Source organism: Acinonyx jubatus, chromosome C2 (assembly GCF_027475565.1).
Source record: "Acinonyx jubatus isolate Ajub_Pintada_27869175 chromosome C2, VMU_Ajub_asm_v1.0, whole genome shotgun sequence".
In the NCBI taxonomy this organism is placed as follows: domain Eukaryota; kingdom Metazoa; phylum Chordata; class Mammalia; order Carnivora; family Felidae; genus Acinonyx; species Acinonyx jubatus.
The window spans coordinates 98,835,074-98,854,127 of NC_069384.1; the positions used below are offsets into that span (position 1 = coordinate 98,835,074).

At 35.8% G+C, this 19,054-nt stretch overlaps 1 pseudogene; it reads right to left on the bottom strand.

The window, feature by feature from the left end:
* Nucleotides 1-10,398: 10,398 nt before the first annotated feature.
* LOC106987450 (peroxiredoxin-5, mitochondrial-like) lies at nucleotides 10,399-11,382 on the bottom strand (annotated as a pseudogene).
* Between the last annotated feature and the right edge of the window lie 7,672 nt (nucleotides 11,383-19,054).

Consider the following 19,054-nt stretch of genomic DNA (forward strand, 5'->3'; position numbering starts at 1 on the left):
ATTGATAAAATTATTTGGCCCAACTGAAAAGTTTTCTGGAACTGAAGGTACAGCAAGGGATTTAATACCTTCAATAACAATTTCAAAGAAACTAATGTCAAGCACTTTACTAATTCCTGAAGAAGAAGGAAAAAACACATAAAAAGGTTTTAGAGAACATTGGTGTTAAATATAAAAAAATATTTTCTTTAGAAAATCACATCAAATACTCTACAATACAAAAAACAAACAACAACAACAAAAGAACACATGTCCTAAAATCCTTGGTGTCATTTTAAAGAGTTAGTAGTAAAAAATGTTTCCCATAGAGAACTTTTTTAAAGTTATGAAATGTTTCTGTCAAGTATTAAAAATAATGAATACATGAGTTGAAACGTAATTCACTCAAAAACTATTTCTTAAGAATCCTCTTTCAATGAGAGTCTTAAGTAGTAGCCAAAACCAATTTAATCAACTGTTATCCGGTATGAAAGGTTGGAAAAATCCAATAGAAATGTAGAGCATTTCTATTAGTAGGAACTAATACTAATATATCACACTTAAAAAAGTTAAATCAAAAATTCAAATCAGATTTCTTAGCTTCGGTGGTGTATTTATGATTATGATCCATAGGCATCAAAGACCCAAAGCATTTACTTTCATAATCAACCTATTTCAAAGCACATCCTACCTACGTCAGTAAATCTTGACTGTCTGCCATTTCTGTTAAGTCAACCCGGTATTATTTTTGCTTTCGATTTCAAGTGCCCATAATGTATTTCATATTTCAAATGATCTAAAGAAATGAAGCCTTCAAGCCCCAAGTTGTTTTTATATCCAGACAGTTTCCAGGCATGGTATCTCCCTGGGGAGGGCTCCGTCTACTCTCAACCAATACCTGATGACTGACAAATTTCTGTCTCATCTTAAACTTTTCATGCTCCCTCCAGCCTATTTTTGCTAGTCACCTGTATCTTTGGCTGCCATTTACTATATCAACAAAATCACCAAGGGAACTTGTTAAAGCAAAGACAGTGACCCTCCTTAGATTTGGAATCTGAATCTCCTAGATTTGTGTCTGGGACTTTGGACTAACAAGGCTTCTGCCAGTACGTAAACTCCTAAGGGATTCTTAAGCTTTATCAGTTTGAGACAGTACTTCATGACGTATCTATCAACGCTAAAGCATATCTATCAATGCTAAAATTGAGTCCTAGGATATATTCCTTAGGATCTCAATCTCCATATAGTATTTAAATTAATTGTCACAAAAACTCTAAGCAGTGAGAAATACTATTTCTATTTTACACAGGATAGCAGGGTTCAAAGAAATTAAAGGGCACCTGGGCGGCTCCCTCGGTTGACCATCCGACCAGCTCAGGTCATGATCTCAGCATTCGGCAGTTCAAGCCCCACATCAGGTTCACTGCTGTCAGCGCAGAGCACACTTCAGATCCTCTGTCCCCCTCTCTCTGCCCCTTTCCCACTTGCACTCTCTCAAAAAAAAATAAATAAAACATTAAAAAAGAAAAAGAAATTAAGTATTGGGTAAAACTATGAGCATGGCCAACATACTGTGTAGACTGTATGGTGGGATGAAAAAGACAAAGGACTCAGAAGTGAAACTTCTATTTGAATACCGGGAGGGCCACTAATGCAAACCGATATTTCCATTCAACCCCTTTCAACCCCCAATTAATCACAGTAAAATGGTGACTCTAATGCTGACCTTTGTAGGTCATAGCATATCATTGTTCACTCAAGAGATATTAATCCATTTCATCTGCAATTTTTTTTCCTTAGAATTTCCTTAGGCCTAAACTTATTTTAAAATGCTTCTTTTGGCCGGTTTATTTCTGAGTAGAAACACAGTCCTACCTTTTAACAACCTTATTATTAGATGATAATCAGTTATCTAAATACAATTATTTAGGAGGTCCACCTGTAATTTAAAGCACCATTCATTTCAAACCTGTTTAAAATAGAAACAATTGGAGAATTTCCAAAATTAGGAGAATATTAAACAAATAAAAATTATTAAATAAAATTATGATACAGCCACACAGAATAATACTATGCAATCATTGAAAGTTGTAATTTTTGAAGAATTGCCAGTAACAATAAAATAGTAGACACAATAGGACATGAAGTTATATTTATTACATAATTCCATGATCAAATATATGTGTACAAATGCATGTGCATGAACATATATACATGCAATTGTGTCAAAAGAGAGAAAGGAAATATACCAAAGTATTAATAGTAGTTATTTGTGGGTTGAATAATTATAGATTACTTTTATTTTCTTCTTTGTAGTTTGTTTGGATTTTACGCATTTGCTACAAAATTATATGTACTTTTTACAAAGAGAGAAAGTAAACATCATATAAATGAAATGTATAAGTAAAACAAAATAAAAAAGTGCTGTAAAGCAAGCAAAATGAGGCAATGCTATCATTTGCTTCTTTTTACCCCTGAGGTTGTAACAAGAATATATTTCTTATAAGGGTTTCTTTAATTTCTTTTATACCCAACATTATAAAATGCTCAAAGAAAGATAAAGATCCTCTCAGATTACACTCATTATAAGTTTCTCTCTGACCATATCTGGCTTCCGTGAAAATTCTACAAATACAATATCTGCAACAGAAGGCTCTAAAATAAGGGAACAAACTGTTTTTAACTGTGTGGGGTAGTTTCTCACTTACACAGAAATCAGTCTTCCCCAAATAAAACTGCGGTACCCCCATTCTAGCATTTAATACAAGTCTACTCTATCCTGGGCACTATTCTAGTTCTTCTGTTTTCATTATTCTTCCCTCTGTGGCCTTGAGCAAGGAACTTAACCTTTCTGTGTTCCTATTTCCCATATAAAGTAGAATGACAGTAGTAACAACTTGATTAAGCATTTTTAATTTGAAGATTAACTCAGTTGATATTTAGAAATCCCACAAGAAAATAATCATAGTATAATAATAATGATGATGATAATAGTAACGATAATAAGTATTATTTTTAACCTTAACAGCCATGTTTAAGGAACAGGTATATAATTGCCTCAGACAGTTGATAAGGACACTGGGATTGAGAGTTTAAGTTACTTCTCACCTTATGTGTGCCAAGGGTCAAACGCAACTTTTGCTGACCCCACAGCCCATTCGCATCCTTTAAACTATCATGCAACAGACAATATTCATAAAGAGTCACAAACGTATTATAAGCTAGACACAGAAACCGAGCAATATGGGATAAGACTCAGCTGTTGCTTTCAGGCTACTGAAGGGAGCAGGCAGGTCTTCAAGCGGTAAGTACGATGGCAGGGATGAGAATATGAGGCTGTAATGGCAGAGAGAAAGGTGCTAAGTGTAGCTAGAGAGGTCCGGGAAAGCTACCCAGAAGAAGCAACACTTGAGCAGAGATCTGAAGAATGAGTCAGAGTTAGCCGGGAAGCTGGTAAGGAACAACAATCAGCTGGCATTTGCTCTCTGGAGTTCTGTGCTGGAACTCTGGAGCTGCCAACACTAGCCTCATGCCAGGTGACAAATGATCTGAGTGCCCACAGCCGCAGCTGCCGTTTTATACCCTCTCCCTCCTACTTCCATCGTTAATGATCCTGAGACCAGAAAAGAATACATCTTAGTAACCAAGAGCTCTTCCGTTAGCCTTTAGTGCAGAGATACAAGAAACGTTCTTCACTCCTATTAACAATACAGCTACATGACCTTTATTATTTTCCTCTAGCACTTGCTAAAATAGACGTTTGCTGCTACTCACTCTCATTTGTATTCATCTTGGTGGCAGCCTGTTGTATGCTCATAAAGTCCTCATTACAAAAAATACATGATTTTTTGTCCCCCCAGGAACAACTTTAAAGCATGTCAGTGCTCTAAGGTTGCTTAAGGTTAATTCTTGCTGCCAGGAACACTTCCGATCTGCCCTCACTTCCAGCAGTTCTGACTTTGGAATATTCTACCTGCAGTTACACAACACCCCAGAGACACAGGTATGCCAGAGGTATCTCTTCCAGATGTAAATAGCTTTACCAAGTGAAGGCAAGGTTTGTGCCTTTATAGATATCTCTGTATATCAAATATTTCTTTTTAAAAATCTCATTTCAAACACTCGATTTGAGGAGAAATAACTTTCCCTTTCTGTTGTAGTGTGTCACTCTCAGTTTACAGAGCTTCTGGAAAAATTTCCATTTGCCCCTTAGAAGTCACTGCTACATTTCTAAATCTATTCGAATTTGTGAGGGGGAAAAAGAATTTAATCTTTATATAATTGTCAGGAACCAAACTTCAGTGCTGTTTGTGGCTGGAAGTATGTTTTAAGCCTCATGGAAATGGTTGCTTTCCTTTAGGGAGTTTACAGTTTGGTTGGAAAGGCAAAAGAAAAAATGTTAAACCAATTCAGTGGACTGACCAAAGGAAACAGCAACATCAGGACACCAGAGGAAGAAGAAAACTTTTCTCCATGCTAAGAAAGAGGAATCCAGTAGCAGAATATTTTTATTATCTGTGTATATTTCGTATTTGTGTATTTTTCAATGCCTAGCTTTCCAAAGAATAAAGAAAAAGCCTCCAATATATTTTCCAAGGCATTGTACTTTTTGTACTTTCAAAATGATCATTGAAAGAAACTTCTGCGCTCTCAAACAAGTTTTTTTTTTTAACCTTAATTTAAAGAATCTTGACAAACTAGTTCCAATATACGAAGAAAAATCTATTTCAATTGTTATAAGAAACACAACAGTTTTAAGTCAACCACTAGGGGGAAAAATCTGCAGTACACAGTGCAGTATATTTCTCCGAAACGGAACCTCCAGCTTTATTTGGACAAGATATGCTTCCCCTAATCCATCGGTCTCCAGGCCAAACCATGCCCCAGGGCTTACAATAAGGTAAAAATCCTGGGTCACTGTTTCTTCCCATCTCCTCTCCCATGGGTTAAAAATAAAGCATTAACAGCATGTCCAGCAGGATAGAAACCAGAACTGGTGTGAAAATTTGTCATACTGACACGGATGAGAGAAAAAGCCTGACTCTGTGCAGATTAGGTCGAAGTGAATGAAATCCTGCATCCTTAGTTTAACTAACATATACAAACCCCATCAACATATATTTTCAAACTGAGAAATTCCTCCCTTACATATTTTTAAATGAATTCTATGAAAGTAAATTAAGATGTATAAATTATTATCACAGAAGAAAGGTCTCTCTGGGGCAAAAGGGGAAACTCCAGGTGTTTGTTTTATCTTTTAATGTTGTTGGTTCAATGACCCTGTTTATTTGGCTTTTTTATTTGTAAGACACTATATACATTTATTTATAATTTAATCAAGTGAACTACATTTATAATTTCCTGTAAAATGTCTATTTATTTTCATTTAGTATCATCCTTTCAAACAACAATAACAACACAATTCTTCACTAATTTATTTACATGTATCTGTCATTGCCCATAAAAGCTATCAATGTCATTACACAGGGACAGAGAAAAGGACTACCTCCGTGTATGGGGGCTGGGACCCCAAGCATGCTACCTCAGTACCCCCTAAAACCATGGAAACAAAGAGTTAATGACCTCTGAAGTGATAACTGGGCACTCCCAGAAATAGAAAGAGGCTCTAGAGAGTTTTCCTGTACTAAGTTGCAGATGACCAGATATTAGAAGCATTCATGTAAGGAGGTAAATATATATTTCAGTGTGCAAAGACATCCCTCAAACTCTACAACCGTTTTCCTGAATTGTTTAACGTGTTAATATCCTCTTATATGTCTACCATAGAGATATGAAAATGAGCTGGTGAATTCTGCCTATTTGTAATTATCCTAGTAACTCCTTTAAAAATGCGAAGGGAAGACTGTTCATGTAAAAGATTAAAAATAGAGGAAGATGAAACATCAATAGTGGCTATTCAGGGAACTTGCTTTTCATTACCTGAGCCATAGGGGGGATCCGCTGGAACAAGAGTTCCAAAGACTTGGTAAATTTTGAGGATGTTAATCATTGATGAGTAGTAGGAAAACTAAATGTAAATAATATAGAATCCTAGCCGTATCCCCATTCATTCATTCATTCATTCATTTATATAGTAGATACTTTTTTCAAGAAATGTCTAGGTTCTGTGGATATACTATTGAGAAAGACCTCCCTGTCTTGGAACTTATATTTTAATATGGAAAATATACAGTAAGTAAATCATAAAGTTATTGTGAAGCCTCACACTGGCTCTTGCTATTATACACAACACTCAATATTTCTAAAAGAGTACTTAATACCGATATTTTTAATGGCAGTGGGAGTGAACTAATGATGAAAATCCAAAATGTTCAGTCTGATGTTCAAGGCCATCTCTAATACTGCCCCTGCCTCCCCCTGTATAATATTATCTCTTACTGCTCACTCCTGAGATCAATGAAGAAAGCAGTAGCCAATACAAACTAAATGCTTGACTGCACATTATCTTTACTCACCAAAATCAATCTTTCCATCCATCCCTTGAGAAGACTGCCTTATAATGTCAAGTCCCCAAGTCAGATTTCTCCCTCCACTTAAATGCTATACATCTTGGGCATGCCCCTCTCTAATAGCATTTATTTTGATTTATATTTTACTATATACTCATGTTCATAAAAATGCCCATCCTAGTCATTTATTTGACTGGCAACTTTTTGAGGGCAGGGACTATTTCTAACTTGTCTTGATGTCTCAGGCTATTTGGTACACTGTCTTAAACCATCAGGTCTCAATTCACTTCTTACGTTGAATTGTGTTGTATTTGCTGTGTTCAATGGCAGGACATAACATTCAGTACCTGATTCATGTACAAATCTGTTACAAGGGAACACATACAAGTTTATAAGTAGCCTAACATTAATTTTAGAACAATAATACAAAGAGTAAAGCCGTGGCCTGCGTTATTTCCAATGTAGTTCTGAACTTTTGGATCTTTCAGTTTGCTGAGTAGTTTCAAATATAAACTCCCAGTCAGAACTCTCAAGTTTTCAGACTTTTGTGCATTCCAGCTATAGTAACCTCAAGTCTGGGGAATCTATATTTATATACCTATGCATTCTATTTCCATATAATCACTTCAGCCAATATTTTATGTTCAAAATATAAGAACCAAACTATTCCTCAGGATTTAAAAGTACAACTAAGTGCACAACTGAATGAAACTTGGGAAATTTAACACGTTTAACACTGAAACTATTCAAAGACTTAAACATTCTTTAAATTCAGATTTATTTTTGGCAAGAGATGATCGTCATACTAAGTTATCTAGATAGAAATATTGTGTGAAGGTGTGAAAATCTATCCACATCCAACACATGCATTTTTATAACATAAACAATTCTGCATGTAGGTGACACATATATGTTATTGTTTACACATACACAACACCCATTCACATGGCATATGAGGCCATACAAAACGTACATACACAAGATATGTGTTTTTCATCACTAGTGTTTTCTTAACTGCACAATATTTTTTTCTGGCCCACAGATATAAAAATCATTCATATTTTATAGGTCTGTTTATGTCTACACCTACAGTAAAAGTAACTTAATATCTAATCCACAGTAGTTAAACAGTTAAATATATATTTTTTTCTATTGCCTCTTGAAAGTCGTATCTGGTAAAATCACATGCTAATATGGTTTAGGTTTACTTTCTTCTTTTTTTTTTTCTCTAACAAAGAAACAAAAGTATTTTGGTGCCGTTATCATGTGTTTCTTTAGACCATTAGTCAGATCATATTTCTATCAATAGACAATGTTCTGCAACGGTTTTATTATATCATGTTGAAAAATGAAAGATTGTGACCTCAAATCCCCATGATCCAGGCAAAAATGAAATGAGTGTATACACATAGGCACAATTCAGGACACAGAACGTTTGGTACACAAAGAATGATCAGACGGGTTCCTACCCAGCACAATTCAAATTCAGTAGTTTCTCTTGCACATACCAGCTCAGCTGCCCACGATCCTTGCTGCTTTTAAATACTACAAAGCAATTTACACTCCAACTGCCGCCTGCTTAAGTTCTTCCTTTTGCGCTCAGAAATGGAAATACTTGGACAGTGAGTGATGCCCTGTTGCAGCTGTTTCCCGAGTCCTTCAGCAACCCACCTCTGAGCCGCGCTGGGTTAAGCCCCGCCGCTCCAAGCTCTTTCTCCCCACCAGCAGGCAACTGGTCGGCCGCTGGGCGGAGAGAACGGGCACCAGGGCGCCATCTGGAGGCGCCTGGAGGCAGCCGCAGCAAACTTAGAACAACTGGGTGGAACAAGAATGTCAGCAAATTCTTTGTTAAAATAAGCATACTGTTTATTTACACTTTCATATATATATATATATATATATATACATACATACATATATATTTCATATATATATACACACATATATAAGACAAAAATGCAAGAAATCCTCATAAATGTTCTATTTCTTTCATTCTTCACAATACGGTAAAAACTGTGATCTCATTTATGTACAAATAACGAGTTGACAAATTAATCTTATTTCTTTTTGACTCAACTCAAATTAAAATAATTAACACTGGCTACTATCAGAAGTTTCTATGATTTCAATATTTAACAAAAATATTTCTCCAAAAGAGAAATCTATGCCTTTGAACTAATACAATGCCAGGGTGTTAAACATGCTCTGCTTTTTTAAAAATTACACACATTACCTCTGGAAATGTTTAGTGTGTTCCTTATCAGTGCATTACACTGACTTGAGTATGATAACAAGAAAAAACAGTTTCGATTATAGTTCATTTGATACAGTGTTCATAGGACTTAAACATTTCAACAAAAGCTCCTCAAATTAATTTCCCACTAAATACCTCCCTAAGCTTCTTTCCCTTAAAGAGGATAATTTGTATACCTGAATGAGATATAAGCTTAATTAATTAGTTGGCTAGAGCACTTAAAGGCTTATCTATTGTGATATGCATTTAGAAATGTGATTATTGAGTGTTTCGTTATTCCCGACAGATCAAAATGAACATGATTAGCTATTCCCATCCCCCACTCTACCTCACTCCTATGTCCATATCATGCATCAAGATTTGGGATGTCATCTTGTCTTTAAAATTAAAATTTGACTTTGAAACTATTTAATAAGGGATCCATTTATTGCGATCGTACATTTTTCCAGACAAATATGGACCAGAGCTTGATGATATTATGTGGGGCCCTTTTGGGAAACAAAAATTCTTAATCACTTCAATTTCAAATCAGTGTTTGGGAAATTCTGACAGGATAAACATAGAAAAATTATTTCATCAATATTTCATCTCAAATGTTTATTTCTATGTGTTTGATACACAAATATACCAGCTTTTCAACATATACCATTATATTCTATACCATTATATTCTAAAGAAAAGTAAGATTTTTTTTAAATAGAGACAGTATGTATCAAATACTCAAACTATATTTTTTGTGAGTTTGTAAAATGTGTGAAAATGTGCTGAAAGGATTAAAAAGAATGGTAACTCTTTATGTCTCTATACCCTCAACTCCTAGCACTATGGAATATGAAAACATAAGTGTCAACTAACTGATTCCTAAATTATATGACTTATATGTTGCACTATGGTTAGGGTTATATTGAACTTCTTAGAAAGGCAACATGCTCAAATACACAGTTTAAGATTACAAGCAGAATAAATAACATTTGGAAACTTACATATAATAACAAATTAAACACTGACCAAACACAGATATGTCTAACTTTTACAAAGTAAAATGTGATACGTGAACATTTAGATGTAACAAACAGATAAATTAGGGGATAAAGCTCCCCACCACAAATGTTTTGACCTTACAAAATCATTCTTTACATAAAAACTCACCAGAATTTATAGAATGATTTGAATGAAAAATATTCACATGTATAAACATGAAAAAAAAGTGAGACATTAATGAGAAGGGTAGACATGTAAACTTTATAGCCAAAGATACTGTTTCTATGCTGATCAGAATCAAAGGCTGAAAATCATAGGAGTTGATGCTACATGCAAAAGAGATGATTAGGTGGCTAGGGCAAGGAGAAGAAGCATCATGGCCATGTGTTGTCCCATGAAAGAGGGTCTAAAATTAGCCTTAAGACATTGAAACAAGAAAAAATATTTTTTAAAAGTGTAAATCTGGGGCGCCTGGGTGGCTCAGTTGGTTAAGCGTCCGACTTCGGCTCAGGTCATGATCTCGTGGTTTGTAAGTTCGAGCCCCGCGTCGGGCTCTGTGCTAACAGCTCAGAGCCTGGAGCCTGCTTTGGATTCTGTGTCTCCCTCTCTCTCTCTGCCCCTCCCCTGCTCATGCTCTGTCTCTCTCTGTCTCAAAAATAAATAAAACATGAAAAAAATTAAAAAAAAAAAGTATAAATCCCCAAATAAGAGTATAACAAAGAAGCAAATTATTTCTATTTTCACAATTTAGCATGTAAAACTCAAAGAAAGCAAAAATAGTCCAAGTCAAAGACCCACATAGGACTAAAGAACTAAAATAACATGGGGACTCTAAATATTTGTCTTTTACTGTGAACTAGGATGAAGAATCTATGTATGTGTTCTATTGCTATATAGCAAATTACCACAATCTTTGTAGCTTAAAACAAAGCACACTTATTGTCTCACAATTCCTATAGGTCAGTAATCCAGGCATGACTTAGATGAGTCCTCTGCTCAGTCTCACAAAGTGACAATCTTGGTATCAATTGGGCTGTTTGTTTGTTTTAATGTGAACCAGAAATGTTTATTGCAGAAATTTGGCCAAGATTCCTACTGGGTGGCCCCTGTTTCAGTTGGACTGGGGCCCTCCATCCAGGCCTGGGTAGGTAAAATAGAAAAGGTTACAAGGAGCATGACTGAGGCCAGGGCTTCAGAGCTGCAAGATGATGTTAGAGGCCAGGCTGCAAGTGCAGCCTATACCATCTGGCTCCACATGCAGGGACTTCACTATGTCATCCTCTTCTACCATGGAAAACCTCTTAAGCTGGTGTTTTCCAAAGACAGACACCAATGAATTATCTAGTAGCAAATCCATCTCCTTTCCAAAGGCCCCTGTGGGGTCAGACAAGAGCCTAACTTTGTCTCCAAAGTTGTGAGCTCATCCCCACTTTTCAGTCACAAAGACATCATTAAAACTTCTCATGCTACTACCTGGACCCCTTGGCCTTCAAAGCCTCAGCCGGCTCCACAAACCCTAGCAGGTGGGTCTTGGAACATTTGAGGGTAAAGGCCTCAGGGATTCCAAACAGCACCCCATTCATGCCCCTGAACAGCTCTGCCAGGTTCAGTTTGTTCCTAGCCTCCCCTCCTAAAACCACCACTGAAGGGATGCAATCTCCCACCTCGACTGGGGCCATGGCTGAATTGGTGCTGCTGAAACCATAGGCCCTGCCAAGCATCTACTCCCTGACTCATTGCTGGCCCCCTCCTGCTCCCACTCCCACCCATGCTGCAGATAATGGCAGCTGCCCAGACAAGAACAAAGCCTGCTCAGCTACCAAGAAGGTTCAGCCCAACCAGCAGCGTGCCCATCCCAGACACACTGGGCTGTATTCTTATCTGGAGACTTGGTTGGGGAAGAATGTGTTTCTAAATTCAACTAGGCTGTTGGAAGAATTCATTGCCTTGGATTCTTCAAGTTCACCAGGAGAAAGTGTCTTCATTTTAGGGAGGACACTAGTCTGTCTTTTAAGGACATGCACCTAATTAAGTCAGGCTGACCCAGAACAATCTCCCTTCCAGCTAACTCAAAATCACCGATTTGGGATTCTACATCTGCAAAATCCCTTAACCTTTGCCATTTCCTATTGGGTAAAAAAAGTTACAGGCTCCACCCACACTAAACTATGAAGATGAGATTATGCAAGGATGTGACACATTGGGGATCACTTTAGGTTGTGTCCACAATGGGATCTCTATAAAGACACAAGAGATTTTTTGCTTACCATGCAAAAGCTTAAGTGGAACAGCTTGGGGAGAATGGAAGTGCAAGGACATTTTGTCCCCTTTGGGATCAAGGCAGAGACATGGACATATTTATTATAGGAGTTTTACAGCTGCATAGTTATATCTAACAAAGAAATATAATGAGGAAAATGTAGACAAGTCATTTCATCAGGAAGGACACGGAAGCAGAAGGTTGGTGCAATGAATTAAAGAGTGATGTCAGGCTCTTGGTCAGGCAGGAATTGGGACAATGAAGAGCATAGATGCCAGCATGGCTGCAATGGCTTTGTGGACTAGACATGTTTGTGTCACCTGGAAGCCTGTCCACAGACCCTCACACTGAATCATCCATGCTCTGAACTGGCTCAGCCTTACTGGACCAGGAATACATCTGAGCAAAAAGAATACATTCAGAGACTGACCAGAAACTTATGGTCTATGTGGCCTTACTGGAAAAAAAAATAAGCCTTTCAATTAAATGTTCAGGAATTTGAACTAAAGTAAAAGACAGAAGTTGCCAGTTGGTGGAGAATCCTGCAGCTGAAAGGCCATGTAGCAATTATGAGCTGTATGCTAGCTGATGCAGAGAAAGCAGCTTAGCAGAAGGAAAAAAAAATGGTGCAGACTCAAAAAGAAGTAGAGATTAGAGAGAACATTCACTCATTTAATTCCTCTAATACATTTGTATAGAGTTCCTATTATGCACAGGGTACTGTTCTAGGTGCCAGCAATACTGCAATGAATAAAACAAAGCGCCTGTTCTCATGAAACTTATTCTGGTAGTGGGAGATAGACGGTAAAAGTGCATGAGCATATAAATTATATTTCATGAGGAGAGAAAACTGTGGGAATAAAAAATAAAGCATGCCATGAAGTTTAAAAGCAATGGGGGAACTGCTACTTGGGGCAGCCATGGTCAGCAGTGCATGTTTGATGGTGTGTTCTTGGAACAGAAACCTGAATGCACTGCAGTTGCCAGCCAGCCGTGCTGATAACTGTGGAAAGGGTTTGCCGGACAGAGTGCACAGCGGATGCAAAGACTCTGAAATAGGTATGTGCTTGGTGAATCAAAGGAATAGCAACGGGCAGGGGGAGTATGCCTGGTGGAGTGGGAGCAACAAACCAAATGATGGGGTATGAGGTCAGAAATGGAGTGAGCAAAAAGATCCCACTGGGCTTGTCAACCTGGGTCAGAATGCTAGCTTTGGCCCAGAGAGATGGGAAGCCACTAGAGGGTTACTAAAAGATAAGAGGAGCCTTACGTTTTTAAGAATCATTCTTGCTGCTGTGGAGAACAGATGGGAAGTGAGGGAGGGAACAGGGAGACCATGTGGACCCTGAGAGATACAAAGTGTGGCCTAATTTCCAATTATGTTCCCCATGAGGTCTGGCTGTACTTGTTTCAGTACTTGAATTTCTGTGAGATAACACTGCACAGCCTTTTAAAAAAATATCCCCCTTTTCTTAAACCGGATTGCCAAAGACTCTAATGAACGTTAAACATATTCAAGACTTGGGTATTTTGGCTTTTTATGTATTTTGGCATAAGAGCTAAACGGTAGTAGAATTTTAAAAACACATGTTACTTTTTTATAAATGATAGAAAGTGCTTGCACATTGGGGAGTTGATGTCAGACTACTAAATTGTTGAACATAATTATTTTTCCAGGGTGTTGGCTTAAACCCATAGAAAAAAAGGTCAGCTCCCAAAGATAATCCATCTGATCTTTTGTGACATAAATGTTTCAAGAGTTTCTAACTTAATGAATATTCTCATCCAATATCAATAAAATAAATATGATGAAACTTTTATATCTTATGGATGACTATTTTGTTACATTTTGAGTCTTTGAAACTCTGTTGCTTCCCCTATTAGAGACAAAACAATTTTAGAAACAAAGCAAAGATTTTATAAAGAACCCATTATTTTTAAATGTTATATCCTCCCAACCCACACCCATACACACACACACTCATATATGTAACATTTTTTAGATGTGTAAACATATTTTGGCTACTTTTTTATGGCATTTCTAATGAAATGTCACAAAATAAACCATAGAGTGTTTTAATGGGCAGGTGAGGGAAGTTAGCAAACACACTGTCACTGTCTTAATCACATGAAACATTTCACCACGCCACTGTCAATGAACATATGTAACTAATACAAGAAATTTTAAAAAAGTTTTAGGTCAGACTATCCTTTAAAAATAACAAGGGTACGTTAAAATACATGCCCAAATATGCAAATATTCTTTATCTTTTATTTATATTTTTGGTGACACTCTCTAGAAAGTATTTTATATCTTTTGGATGAGGGTAAATTAATAGCATTATAGGTTCCACATTATTTGATAATTTTTGCTGTCATTAAAAAGCAGTGAATGGCATCTTAGCTGTTCCACATATGTTTATTAAATCACATTATTCTTCTTATTTAAAATATTTGTTAAATGTAACATTTGTAATAAATATTTCCCCACTCACCAAATTCTTAAAAAACAGTACTATTAGAGAAAATAAAATTCAGACCATTCACCTGTGAAAAAAGAGTATTTTGTTGGATATGAAAGGGAAAGGATTGGCACCCATAGAATCAGATATTTTCCTATGTGAAAATACATAGACAACATCAATTTCAATACTCAAAAGACAGAGTTACAGATATTAGAATCACTACACAGTAATTAACAACACAGAAATGTGCAAGGAGATTTAGATAGAACATTAAAACTAAAAGAAGCTATATCCTAAGTAATTCAGCAGAGTGATACAGATGAGACAGGCAAATTCAAAGAAACTTTACTTCTTTGGATTTAAGTCACCTTAAGAATTGTTAACATTCAGATATATATTCAGTGTTTCATAACATTTTTGTTCTATTCTTAAAATGCAAAGTTGTACATAATATTTCCATTATCTGTGAATTCCAGCATACAATCATATTAAGCCTTTTATCTTGTCCCATACTTGGTAAGAAAGAATTTTTCATAAGGTTTTATATTGAAATCAGCCTCATTTAAAAATATTCATTTCATATTCATGTTCTCAAATAGCTTTCAAAAATTCAAAGACCGGGGAAATTTGATTTGACTTATAAATATCTATGGGTATTGTTTAGGCTTTCTGGCCTCTTTAGCTGATGCCAAAACTATACCTCTTATGATGCTGTAGTTAACTTTAAATTAGTAGATTAAGAGGACACATATACAACTTCAAATGTGGTTCCAAAGGGATTTACATGAAAACTAGCTAAATTATTTTAAATATTTCATAAGTAACTTTCAAGCACTATAATATTAACATTTTTTCACTTTAGGGTAGTTACCACAAATTCTATAGTTTCAATTATCTTCTCAATTTAAATGAGTCCTTTTCTAGCTCTCACTCATTTCTTTTTGTGAGAGAGAGAGAGAGAGAGAGAGAGAGCGAGCACAGAGAAGGGGCAGAAGGAGAGAGAGAGAGAGAGAGAGAGAATATCAAGCAGGCTCCACACCCAGAGTGGAGCCTAATGAGGCAGGGGACTCCATCTCATGACCTATGAGATCATGACCTAAGCCAAACTCAAGAGTCAGTTGCTTAACTGACTGAGCTATCCAGGCACCCAAGCCCTTGCTCATCTCTTGAAGACTGTTTCTACATTTCTACCTGGCAGGTAAGTTTCTCCGTTTGCATGAAAATAAACCTAATTTGAATAAGTAGGAAGTTCATTACCTTAGATTTGTAAGCAAATAAGACTACTTAATGGGAAGTAAAAGAAAATACATTTTTTTAAGTTTGTCTCAAATTTGTTCTACCAATTAGATTTGTCCCAAAACAAAATCAGCTGCCCTGAAATGTACCAAGCTCCACATCACAGGCAATATTAAATCATAGTCTGAATAGCAATTTGGCAAAGAACAGTGAAATTGGGATTTGAATATCACATAATTGGTCAGACTAGATAACCTTTCAAGTCCCTCTTAATTCTGAGATTCTATAATGTTATAAAATTATTTTCATTCCCTTTTCTCATCATATATTAAAAAAAGAAAAACTCCTTTCACTACTAAAACTTATGTGATTTACCTCTTTCCACTACATATAATATCTATTCATTATTTCCTGATGTATTATTCAATAGTTTAATTCATTTCAACAAATATATTTGATTAATTTCCTCTTATCTTGATCTTTCAAGATTTTTTTCTCAGTAGTTTTAATCTTAACATCTACAATCAATTAATTCCAAATAATTTTAGAAAATCACTTATGAAGGGAACAATAACTTTCCATGCTTAATCCAGACTACAAAAAATTTGGAGGCTTTGTTCATATTAGATTAACTCTGGGAGTTCTAAAATAGCCCACTTAATCTTTGAGATTAAAACACACGTTTACTTCAAAGATAACCTAAATTTTCATTAGGTTGGGAGTTTACAAAGTGCTTCTAAATGTTTTAGTGAAACAAAATAGAAAAGATCAATGTCTAATTGAATACCTTGTAACTACTTCTCTATATTTATAGCTTGTCAATTATAATGATAATGCAGGTATCACAAATATGTTGATTCACTAAATTTTACAAGATGTTTTCAAGAAAACAAAGTTATCAATAGCTTTGGAATTTATGCAAAATATAAAATCTTTCAAACGTGTTTCTACTGTGGAGCTAGAGGAAGATTTACAAAAGGAAACATTTATGTAAGTATATAACCTTCAGTCTCTATTGTTTAATCCTTTGAATTCTTGCAATAAACACTAACATTTAATTTCTGTTTTATCATATTTTTATCTGCTTAATTTTTATAGGCTAAATTTTCATTTGCAAAATTGTATTGTGTGAGTAATTGTGTTTTCAATTGTTTCAAAACTGGTATCAAAAGTTGCTCAAATGAAGAAACAATTGGCTTTTTGATAATTATCAAGCATGTAGTTTGTTGGCCTGAAAACTATTTGGAACAAACAAAAAGAGAGAGAGAGAGAGGGAGGGAGAGAGAGGGAGAGAGACAGGCTTCACGAATGCTTGTGCAAACACAGATGAATACGATATATAGATGATTTAGGTATGCCATACATAATCATAAATTACTGCAGAGTTTAGAACTTTCTTGGGTGAATGTTCCATGATAAAAGGAGCTCTCTACTATTACTTAAATTAGTATTAAATCTTTCAAAATGTATTTATTTTATTTAAATCAGAGGGAGTAAAATATATACTAGATAAGAAAAAATGTAACTATTGTATTCATTTTATTTTTCTATTTTTTAAAAGTTTATTTATTTATTTTTGAAAGAGAGAGAGAGAGAGGAGGGGAGGGTAGAGAAAGAGAGGGAAAGAATCCCAAGCAGGCTCTGCACTGCTAACCCAGAGCCCGTTGTGAGGCTTGAACCCACAAACCATGAGATGAAATCAAGAGTCAGATGCTTAACTGACTGAGCCACCCAGGTACCCCTACTTTATTCATTTTAATACCACTGTCTCTCTCTGGAAAATGACAGAACAGTTCAAAGGAAATTGAGAAATACTGTTGTCCTTGGAACTAAAAATACGTATGTCAAATCAGCAATATAACCATATTTAATTACATTCTGAATGTTATTTCTACATTTTCCTTTCATCCTTTATGCATCACATATAAAGAACACAGTATTTTCATAACAGTTCTTCCTTTTCACAATATAAATTGATTAAAATATAACTATGGACATGTAAATAAATACCTTTGCAAAATGCACTAAAAAATCACAACAAAGAATCACTCAAAGGCCCGTCACAATCATTTAGCCCGCAACATTTTTATCTGACCTGAAATATTTGTGTTGGAAGCACTCACTTTTAACTCTGAACCGTTCTAGCTATTCAATCTTCTGTAGCTCCCCAGTACCAACAGATCATAACCAACATCTGCTCAGAGTTAATTTATTAACACATTCAACGTTCTTTGATCAACAAATAACATTGAAAATCAAATGAAATTTTAAAAAAGCTCCAAAAAGTTAAAGAGATTCAGCTATTTCAGGAATGACTTCTTTCAGGGTTACTCTAATAGCCTCCAGCCTTGAGGCTCAGGGGCATGTGTGTGATTTCACACTTGCCCACATAGAATATGGTGTACTCAGGAGTGATTCTCCTCAAATTGAGCAACCACCTGAAATGGCCAGAAACATCTTTATGACTTATCAGCCTACTGATGTAGCTCATTTCTCCTAAATCAGACTGATTTCTTATAGGGATGACCTTTTTCACAACCTTTCCTGGATATATCTCGTTAAAACTCAATTTTACAGAACTAGTAAGTGAAAAACCCCAAACAAGTGTTCTTCTCTTATCCATGTCTCCACATATATAAAATCCACACAGATGCACTTACTATCCAAGAAAGTACTGAGGAGGGATTCAACTCTGGGCCAGCAGATCTGAAAAACTATATTTAAAAGTATAGGTTTTGATATCATGTTGTTTTTGCCACTTTCTAGGTCCCTAGGAGATACCCTACTAATCTAAAAAGTCTTAACACTATTGTGGAGAACAAATTGAAACACTATATTAAAAAGGACATCTAAATTCACTCTATGCACAACCAACAAACACAGTTGCCATACTGACTTTGGCTAATATATGTGTAAAATCCAAAGAAATTCCACAGGCCCCTGGTTTCCACTCTGACCAGTTCCATCATCTTCTCTCTTTTAATGGAGGTAATACAGACACTAGACTTGTGGTATAATACACATATAAGATAGAGTAACAATGGCATAATATAGTGTATAGTGAATCCATTAAATCAAGGCTAAAATCATACCTCCAGGCCTGTTTCTCAAAGATTTCCACATATGAAAGAGAGTACTCTTTGCCAGGGTTGAGTTAGCTCCTTTGAGAGCTTTTAAAAACAGGGTCGAGGTAGTTTATGTCTACAATTATAAACTAGCTACACAACTTGGCTTGTCTTGGATAATTTTGTTCCATTCACTTCAGTTAGGGATGGCAAGAGATACGAAGATGATTCCTGGGACTACTTTCTATTCAGTTTGAAGTTAGTGGAAGATTGCCCTCTCTCCAACATAGTCGCTGATGAGAAGAATCTATTAAACAGATCTGCGTTGGTTTACACTGCAG